This window comes from Phyllopteryx taeniolatus, chromosome 6 (assembly GCF_024500385.1).
Source record: "Phyllopteryx taeniolatus isolate TA_2022b chromosome 6, UOR_Ptae_1.2, whole genome shotgun sequence".
NCBI lineage: Eukaryota > Metazoa > Chordata > Actinopteri > Syngnathiformes > Syngnathidae > Phyllopteryx > Phyllopteryx taeniolatus.
Genome location: NC_084507.1, coordinates 14,295,964 through 14,306,622, shown reverse-complemented (window position 1 = coordinate 14,306,622; position 10,659 = coordinate 14,295,964). Strand labels below are relative to the sequence as shown.

Here is a 10,659-nt window from a genome sequence, read left to right as displayed (position 1 = left end):
ATAAACGTGAACGCTATACTGTCGCACCGACTTGGACTGCCTGACAGGACGGTAATGACTGCCACAATATGGCGGCAGCTCTGACGTACGAAAAAGGAGGTGGACATAGGCAACTCCAGATATGGAGTTGTCCATTGCCCTTTTTACCGCCCCTTTCAGGATTGACCAATCAAGAGCGGAGGTTTTGGCTCAAAACAAAGAAAGTCTTCCGGAATGGAAAATTATGGGCCCAGTTTATCCATCATTTTATTAGAGTAAATGGAGGGTTTCCAGGCTAGTGTAGGTTCATAATTGTAGACATATTTAAAATTAATGGACTGTTTTGATGTTATGGGTGAAACACCTGATATTCCTCTGTATTTGTATTCATGTGTTTTTTTATCGAATATTCACCACTAGATGGCGTAGAGCTTCTACGATACGTTGCCTCACGTTGTGCTGCTGACCAAGCTGAGCCAACAACAACATGGGTAAGTTTATTCACACATATAATGGAGGGGAAATGAGACATAAATTTGTCTGACACAGGGATTTGTATTATTTTTTTTCCAGGAGGTAATCTCTGTGGTTAAGTGAGGCCTAATAAAATCAACTGGTGCTTCTCAAAATGCCACTCATGCCACACAGATTGAGACATTAAGAGTCTCCCTTCATGTATATGGTACTGTGATGCATGCTCCAGTTTTCTAATCCTTCACCAGTCTCGATCTAATTAAAGGCCTCATCCTCGCCACCTCATTTTAAAAAGTCACTCCCTTCAATTACTGATGACAAGTGAGAACCGACGCACATTAACCTCCTACATGAAGAGCTCCTCTGGCTGCCCACCATCTCTCTCTGCAATAACATAGTGGCCAATCCAAAGGCAATTCCACCTCTTTGGAATCTGATAAGACAGTGCTTTTTCATGCTATGTTTTGCAATATGTTTTGGTCACATGGCCCACTGCTGGCAAAGTCAGCAGTGAGGGCTCGTGCTGGGGTGTTAATTATTGTCGATGCATGTTTGCCATGTGATGTCTCCAAGCTTCCTGCAAGAGAGAACAACAAGACTGACAAGACCTCAGAAATGGGATGATGATCCGCCTCAAATGACTGCGGGCTACGGGAGACGTGACCTATTTCTTGCACCTATTTCACGTTGAAGCGCATATAAAATTGATTGACTTTGCCACTATTAAAACGGACACCGGGCCGTCGTAATGTGATCACACCAGTGACAGCTACGCTCAGCGAGGTTTATGGAGATATTAAAATAGACCAAATTAAAAGTGAAATGGCATTCGTCTTCACATGGTCTGATGCAGAGTAGCTGCAGCATAAATCTGAAGAAAATTGATGTTTCCTAATGTTCCCTGTCGGGATTCATCTCCTAACACTACTACGTTAACTAAAGCAAGGTACACACATACTGATAATCTGGCCAAATATAATTTGATCAAAATCAGCAAAGGCCTGATTTTCAGATGTCTCTGAAAGAGTATCCTGAGAGATCTGGTGCTGTAGGGTGCGATAAGAGTATTTTTTCCACCCCTAACTGCTTAGAAAACAGTTTAGGCTGACAATCGTAACGGTTGAACATGTTAAAAATGTATTATCGCGAATCTTTACGTACGTGTGAGGTCACCACTGAGTTGATTGTGACGTGAAACTGAATGATAGACAATCAAGAAGCTTGCTTATGCTCATCATGTTGCCAGACATAAATAAAGGCGCTAATGGTTGTGCAGTTAGCCTAGCTTCTTTTTCAACTACTACTATTTCTTTTTTGTATTTTCCATCAGTCTGGAAGCCTGGTGTAACCATGCTGCCTCACACAGGTCAGTTCAGGTACTGTAACAGAGATCTGGTTGGGAGTAGGAGACGTGATTGTCGGTGGAGCTATCGTTATGTGTGTGGTGTGCTGTGTTGGTCATCTCAAGTACACCACACACTATAATAAGAGCAGTAAGAACAAACATGCCACTTTTCCCTTCTCACATTTTAAATATCTGTGTGTACCACACTCCGCAGCAATATCCTGCTTTGCTAGATTCTGGACAGCAAAAATAGAAAAATAGCGTATGTACTGTTACAGTCCTGATTAAATTGTAACAGAGGCCTTTTAAAAAAAAAAAAAAAAAAAAAAAAGTAAACTTCTCTTCCAACTGCAATATAATGGAATGTAAATCCCCAAACAAGTAAATCAAAGTCTATGTAATTATTATTATCCATCCATCCATTTTCAACACCGCTTATCCTGGTTAGGGTCACGGTGCGCTGGAGCCTATCCCAGCTGACTTGGGGCGAAAGGCAGACTATACCCTGAACTGGTCGGCAGTCAGTTGCGGGGCACATATAGACACGGACAACCGTTCGCACTCACATTCACACTGTCACTGAGTGGGAACTGAACCCACGCTGCCCGCACCAAAGTCAGGTGAGTGTACCACTACACCATCAGTGACCCATTATTATTATTATTGTTATTGTTATTTTTAATAATAATAATAAATAAACTACTAGATCACACCAAGTTCATACAACCACTTGTTTCTAGAGGCAGAGTTCCACCCTTAGCCTGAATTAAAAAAAATAATAATTCATGTTTACAACTATTTCCTTGGCAAATTGTGACAAAGGGAGATTGCAGAAAAAGGAAGTCAGACAGACACCCACCAAGGAAGTGGCTGAAAACAGTATTCATAAACATGTTTGTTTCGACACATTAATTTCAACATAAAATACACTAAAAATCAATTTTGTTGTTTTTTTATCTCTCTCTCTTTTTCATCTCCTGCTACTCGTTAAATGAACATAAATGGATCCTCCATGTGTCACGCTTGTAATGATGCGGTCTGATGCCAAACACCATATTCCCCAAAAGTAAATGAGCAAAACAAGGGTGCATAAAGCCAAATAGAATATGAGTTTGTGTTTAAATTCTTTTTTTTTCCTGCTTCTGTGCTGCAAAGTTAGATAAGGCTGAAGTCAGATGTCAGGTGCTGCGTCATTCTGTCAAGACCTCCTTGCGGGATGGAGCGCTTCAACTCACAGCTCAAAAAGACACGCACAAAAGAAACAGTAGCCCGCAACCCCCGCGCCCCACACACATTATTTATGAATGGGAGTGGTGCCTCTCGCTGTCCTCTTTCAGTTTTGGAATGCACGAGGTGGATCGATCTAAGATGGCTGGGCCGCGGGGTCGGGGGTTGGCCCCAGATGGCTCTAAAGGCCCCCATGCAGGACGCGGCATCTCAGAGGAAAAGTGAGCTCTTGGCCAATTAGTGTTATTATGGCTGCTCGTGTGCTTGGCTGACTGGATAAACACTGACTGTGGCTTCTCTATGTGATATGAGAAACATGCTTTTGACAACTGGCAACTACACTTTTAACCACAATGTAACATGTCAGCAAGTAGAGGATTGAAAACATAATTGACCCTTTTAGTTCTTCATTGATTAAATTCTTTCCTTCATCATTTCATCTAAAGAGAGCATGAAAATTGAAGAGAAAGACAAATCGCAGTGGTCTACATGATTTGCATAGCATGATTGTTGACAAAGGTATCATTATCCTAATCACGCAGCTGGGTGCCAACCATTTGCAACAGAAAAGAAAGTAGTGTAATTTCTCTGACTGAGATGATGTGTTTTAAAAAAAAAATGCGTTTAGCTCTTCCCGAATGTCCCAAACATACAATAGATATGCATAATTCATTATTAAAAAATGCATTTGTATTAATTTTTAACTGCCGCACATCACCAAAATGGCTCAGATTCTTTAGGCCTGGTTTAAGTTTCAGGTCACTTGTTGCTAAGCAGAATTTATGGTGCACAATAGTTTATTCCCCAAAGGCCAATGAAAATAATTTGCATATGCCTGCCACGCTTCACCAGACTGCTACTGAATCAGTACAGTGGTGCCTTGACTTAAGAGTTTAATTAATTCTATGACCAAGCTTGTAACTCAATTTACTCATATCTATCAAATCAATATTTAATTAAATGAATTGAAATGCCATGAATCTCTTACAGCTCCCCCAAAAAAACAGCAGAATATTTTTATTTATCACAGAAAAAAATGGTTCTATAAAGTGTAATACAGAATGTTGGGTATGCCTAAAGTCACAACAACTGCGTTGTGTGTGCCTTTCAGGGCCGTGGCCTGGAAAGTGACGATAGGAACACATGGCTTGAAATAAATGGATTCACATTGCAATTTGCGGGTCAAAATTTGCATTTTGTGCCTCTTAAAAGAACATTGAAAGTGAAACTGCGAATTACAGATTATAAAATTTTTCCACCGACTGCGAGCGGGGTACAGCATAGCCAAGCCGTGTAGGCCGAAGAAACTCGCAGAGACGAACCCGGGCAAGGAGTGGCTGCAGTCTCCTTGGCTGGGCCGTCTCAGTCTTGCTAACGAGCGGGCCGGCCAGCCGGGGAGGCGCGAGCCCATGTGGGCGTGCACGCCCTCTTCTGCAGCATCGGAGGTGACACCGCGGGCCAAAGAAGCCATCCGCCCGAACACTGGCGCGAAGCCGGCTGGTGGGGTCCTCCGATGCTGCAGAAGAGGGCGTGCACGCCCACATGATCGGTCGGTGTGGACAGAGGGGAAAAACACTTTGAAAAATGTTTGATCCAGGATGGGACACGCTCGTCAGGGCGCCTCAGAGTGCGCCTCAGTTGGCCTTGAATTCGTCGAAGGCCCACTGCAAATGACCTGGAGGAGGAATTTGGGGGAAACTAAAAATCTTTGGATCCAGGTTGGGTCAGTTGTAGATGGGTATAATTGTCGTGGTTCAGGAAAATCAAATGTAGAATCAAAGATACTGTTATATCGCTATGATGTTGAATTTTAATTCTACAGTTCTCCTGACAACCCCAATTACAATGAAGTTGGGATATTGTGTTAAACATAAATAAAAACAGTATACATCCATCCATCCATTTTCTGAGCCGCTTCTCCTCACTAGGGTCGCGGGCGTGCTGGAGCCTATCCCAGCTGTCATCAAGCAGGAGGCGGTTGCCAGCCAATCGCAGGGCACATACGAACAAACAACCATTCGCACTCACATTCACACCTACGGGCAATTTAGAGTCTCCAATTAATGCATGTTTTTGGGATGTGGGAGGAAACCGGAGTGCCCGGAGAAAACCCATGCACGCACGGGGAGAACATGCAAACTCCACACAGCCGCGGCCGGGGATTGAACCCGGGTCCTCAGAACTGTGAGGCTGAGGCTCTAACCAGTTGTCCACCGTGCCGCCAAGCGGAATACAATGATTTGCAAATCATGTTCAACCTATATTTAACTGAATACATTTAATGCTCAAACTGATAAACTGTTTTTAGCAAATAATCATTAACTTAGAATTTTATGGCTGCAACACGTTCCAAAAAAGCTGGCACAGGGTCATGTTTACCACTGTGTTAAATCACCTTTTCTTTTAACAACATTCAATAAACGTTTGGGAACTGAGGACACTAATTGTTTAAGCTTTGTAGGTGGAATTCTTTCCCATTCTTGCTTGATGTACAGCTTCAGCTGTTCAACAGTCCGGGGTCTCCCTTGTCGTATTTTATGCTTCATAATGGGCCACACATTATCAATGGGAGAGAGGTCTGGACTGCAGGCAGGCCAGTCTAGTACCCGCACTCTTTTACTACGAAGCCACGTTGTTGTAACACGTGCAGAATGTGGTTTGGCATTGTCTTGTTGAAATAAGCAGTGGCGTCCATAAAAAAGACGTTGCTTGGATGGCAGCATATGTTTCTCCAAAACCTGTATGTACCTTTCAGCCTTAATGGTGCCTTCACAGATGTGTAAGTTACCCATGCCATTGGCACTAACACAGCCCCATACCATCACAGATGCTGGCTTTTGAACTTTCCGGATGCTTCTTTTCCTCTTTGGCCCGGAGGACGAGACGTCCACAATTTCAAAAAAACAATTGGAAATGTGGACTTGTCCATCTTAGATGAGCTCGGGCCCAGTGAAGCCAGTGGCGTTTCTGGGTGTTGATGATAAATGGCTTTTGCTTTGCATAGTAGAGTTTTAAGTTGCACTTACGGATGTATCGCTGAATTGTATTTACTGACATTGGTTTTCTGATGTGTTCCTGAGCCCATGTGGTGATATCTTTTACACATTGAGGTCGGTTTTTGATGCAGTGCCGCCTGAGGGATCGAAGGTCACGGGCATTCATTACTGGTTTTCGGCCTTGCCGCTTACATGCAGTGATTTCTCTAGATTCTCTGAACCTTTGGATAATATTATGGACCGTAGATGATGAAATCCCTAAATTCCTTGCAATTGTACGTTGAGGAACATTGTCCTTAAACTGTTCGACTATTTTCTCAAGCACTTGTTCACAAAGAGCTGAACCTCACCCCATGTTTGCTTGTGAATGACTGAGCAATTTAGGGAAGCTCCTTTTATACCCAATCATGGCACCCACCTGTTCGATGTTCCAAACAGGTGTTTGATGAGCATTCCTCAACTTTCTTTTTTTTCTTTTTTGCCACCTCTCCCAGCTTTTTTTGGAACAGGTTGCAGCCATAAAATTCTAAGTTAATGATTATTTGCTAAAAACAAAGTTTATCAGTGTGAACATTAAATATCTTTGTAGTGTATTCAATTAAATATAGGTTGAACATGGTTTGCAAATCATTGTATTCTGTTTAACACAACGTCCCAACTTCATTGGAATTGTACAATTGGATTCAACTGTGTCCTCTGATTGATGTCGTGGGGCACTACCTCCCTTGCCCCTAATGCTGCGTTGTAATTCCAGTGCTCACACACCCACACACATATTATACAATATGTCCTTCAAGGTGCCATATTTTACCAAACCATTTTTTTTCTAGTATTTGGGACATAATATTGGCTCTATGGTGCCTCAGTAAACGTGAAATATGAATTAAAATCATCCACGCATTCCTGAGTTCCAGATGTTTTTCTGCCGAGTGGGCTGAATTAGGTCATTTGAAGTTCTCGAGCTTATCTGCGACACTAGCGAAGCCCTCCGCCTACCTCTCCGCTCCCGAGCCAGCGCTGTCAACATAAACACGTGTGTTCTCACAAGTGGGTCTTCTCCACGGAGGCAACCAGCGGAAAGGGGGCGGTATTTGCCAAATATGGACAAAGTGGATACAAAACTGGGTCAGAAGTAGTTGCCAGAGGGGTATTTTCTGGACAATCTTATGACAAAACCATGGTGTTTTTTTAAAAATGAAATAGACACTTTTATACTTAGTCCATATTAGAGAGTCACTCTATAGGGAGGTCTAAAAAGCCAAAATGTGGGACCTTTAACATGAGCCAGTTTGTGAAAATTGCGAGAGAATTTTGGCCTGTACGAGCGATTGGTGGATATTTTAAATGAAACAAGCAAAGTGAGACGGTCGAAGAGATATGTTGACAAATAATTATGTTTTACTTAAATTTGAAGGTGTCGTTTGACCAGATTTTCTATAGGCGATATCACACAAAAACGTTCTCCAAAAAGGCAATTTTCTCCATCACAAATTTTTTTTTAAATATTTCTCTGGAATTCATCATCCGATTTTAAAAATTCTTGCTGCGTTGTACTCAGGTTGAAGTGGCCATTCAGAATGTCATTTGGGCTAATCTTGTCACATTGCTACTGTTAGTTAGTCTCAACTCATTTGTAGCCTGAAGAAGAACAACTGAATGACAACAGCGAGTCTACAGTATTCATTACAGATCATCCATCCATTATGTCATGAACGGAACAGAGGATAGGACCCAAAAATGCACGACTCCAAAACAAATTGACAGTTTCAAAAAGAGAGCGGTTTAACCAACGAGCAGAGGTCGGTACACAGGTAGGCAATCCAAAAAAAAGGCAACAATATCCCAAAAACTTGAGGCAAAAAGGTGAGGTCGATAATCGGAACAGGGTCTAGTCTTACTGTGAGTCTGTGTCGTGGAAACAAGGAATGCTGGAACGCGACGACAAGGTACAACGAACTGGCGACTAGAAAGAATGAGACACGAGGTTAAATGCAAGCGGTAATTAGGGTGAACGAGGCACAGGTGGTGAAGATGCTCTCAGGAGCAGGTGTGTCTGAGACAGGGGGAAGACAACAACCGGAACACACACCCATGACACATTATGCTTCATTCTATAACACTTATCTTCACTATCCCAGCTGACTTCAGGCGAGAGGTGGGGTACACCCGAGAGTGGTGGCCAGGCAATCACAGGGCATATATAGAAAAACAAGCATTCACACTCACATTCACACCTAAGGACAATTAACAACTGTTAAAGATATTAATGAATGTTTATATGAGTAATTTTCATGGGATTTGATCAATAATGGTAAATATATGGCGCACTGAATTTCCTTTTGAAAATCAATTTTACTGATATGAATGTTTGAGTTTTTGGCACTTGTTATCCATCAAAAGGTCATGTTGGTTCCAATTGTTTCTGGGGGAGGAAAAAAAAATAAGATTCTCCAAACTTTTAAAGCCAAAATGTCTTTACCATTAATCAAGTTTCATGATTTCCGTCATTGTTTTCTGAAGATGGTAGTTAAATTTTTGGATATGTAGGATTTTTATCCTATTGCTTAATATGCCTTTTCCATTAAAACTAACACAAATGCATCTTAGTGTCTTCAAAGTTCCTGTTTTTGGTTCTTTTACAAACGGTTCTTCTTGTCACTCAAGCTGTCTTTACCGTTAATGTCACTGGAGAGAACCTCAGTATTTTGTTGCAATACACCAGAGGGATCTGTGAGCTGAAGTGCCAGGATGAGGCAGCCATTTTGTAGTCACACAATAGCAGACAGCAAAATAAATGCTAATACTACAAATAACACTAAAATTGCGGGCCCCCCAGCCTCATTTTGGTATGGGAGCATTTTGCGATCCTATTGAGAACATCCATCCATCCATCCATTTTCTGAGGCGCTTCTCCTGGAGCCTATCCCAGCTGTCATCGGGCAGGAGGCGGGGTACACCCTGAACTGGTTGCCAGCCAATCGCAGGGCACATACAAACAAACAACCATCCGCACTCACATTCACACCTACGGGCAATTTCGAGTCTCCAATTCATGCATGTTTTTGGGATGTGGGAGGAAACCGGAGTGCCCGGAGAAAACCCACTCGGGCACGGGGAGAACATGCAAACTCCACACGGGCGGGGCCAGGGATTGAACCCGGGTCCTCAGAACTGTGAGGCTGACGCTCTAACCTTGTCGCCTATTGAGAACAACGATGGAAATTGCGTAGTCGACAAGACCCAGACTATTTGCAATTAAGTGCTTCAAAAAACTTCCCTGAATCACATCAAACATTTTAATGCATCTTCAAAGACAGCATGCCGAAATTCAATTAGGCGGGACACGTAATAAAACACAGGTACAGGCTACTCAGATAAATGTATTTATGATAATAATAAATTATATACAGTATTGTGGCGGCACGGTGGACGACTGGTTAGAGCGTCAGCCTCACAGTTCTGAGGACCCGGGTTCAATCCCCGGCCCCACCTGTGTGGAGTTTGCATGTTCTCCCCGTGCCTGCGTGGGTTTTCTCCGGGCACTCCGGTTTCCTCCCACATCCCAAAACATGCATTAATTGGAGACTCTAAAAATCAAATTTTATATTGAACAGTGGGTCAGAAATCGATCAGTTTATCGGTGACATAGGTTTATCGTTACAGTCCTATTTCTTATGTGGTATTCTAACTTGTTTATGGTTACTTATAAGCTAAAATCATTAAAATTAAAAAAATAATTTAATCATGTAATGTGTGTAGCGAATCTACATGAGTTTCACTTTTTTAATCGACTGAAATGAACTACGTTTTCCACAATAGTGTATTCAAATTTATTGATATGAACCTGTATATACAGTATACATACACTTTACATATACAATGTGTACGCTCTGCTCTCTACTTTTTTCATTTTCATTTGATTGACAGGCAATCAAATCCCAGTTACAAAAATGTTTACAAGTTCCAAGTAGCATGTTGAGAATACCTCCATAATTGACAGTGCTTTGTATACTTTCCAGTGCTACAGTATGTGTTTGCATGCATCATTTCAGAGTGAGACACCCACCATTGTCTTCCTGTTACATAAGCCGCAAGATATTGAGAAAACCAATGTCAGTTGAAGGGCGTTGCCTGTTTGTTGTGTGTGCTCAGACTTAAGTCTTTCTTTGCTCCTCCCGTGACTTGCGGCAAGTCTAATTTGATCACAAGCGCCAGGGAAGTAAAGCATTGAGGAATGGAGCTTGTTCAATACTCGATTGTGGGGAGGGGGCATCCATGACAATGACCAGAATTACAAAGTGACTGGCTTTAAGACAAATAGGTCAGGAAAGATGGAGTGAAAGAGAGATTTCCCCAGGGGAGGTGTATGAGATTGGGTGCCTGGTACGCTGGTGCACTCATACAGAGACCAACTGATCCCATGGCTTTTATCAGCACCAAACTCTTAGCCTCCCATTTAATATGTGTTTCATAACTCCTGCACCCAAAGGCCTGTTTACACAGGAATGTTTTAACTGAAAACAGAAAAATGGTGTAGTTTTAGCTAGACATTTACACGACAGCAGCATTTTGGAGCCTAAAAATACAAACGTGAAAAAAGATCGGCTTGAAGCAAAGTACAGTAATCCCTCATTTTTG

General features: G+C 42.2%; 1 protein-coding gene and 1 long non-coding RNA gene across 4 annotated transcripts in view; one reads left to right on the top strand and one right to left on the bottom strand.

The window, feature by feature from the left end:
• LOC133479712 (uncharacterized) overlaps positions 1-1,746 on the top strand; it is a 3,166-nt gene extending 1,420 nt beyond the window's left edge. For 2 of the 3 annotated variants that reach the window (XR_009789045.1, XR_009789047.1), the window contains exons 2-3: positions 400-470; positions 553-1,745. This is a non-coding gene — a long non-coding RNA (uncharacterized LOC133479712). Of the gene's footprint in view, positions 1-205; positions 280-399; positions 471-552 lie in introns of those variants that run through there. The other variant, XR_009789046.1, reaches the window with a different exon arrangement.
• ctps1b (CTP synthase 1b) overlaps positions 1-7,986 on the bottom strand; it is a 37,153-nt gene extending 29,167 nt beyond the window's left edge. Inside the window, exon 1 of the mRNA XM_061777030.1 lies at positions 7,920-7,986. The gene's annotated coding sequence lies outside the window, so the exon portion shown is untranslated. The remainder of the gene's footprint in view (positions 1-7,919) is intronic.
• Between the last annotated feature and the right edge of the window lie 2,673 nt (positions 7,987-10,659).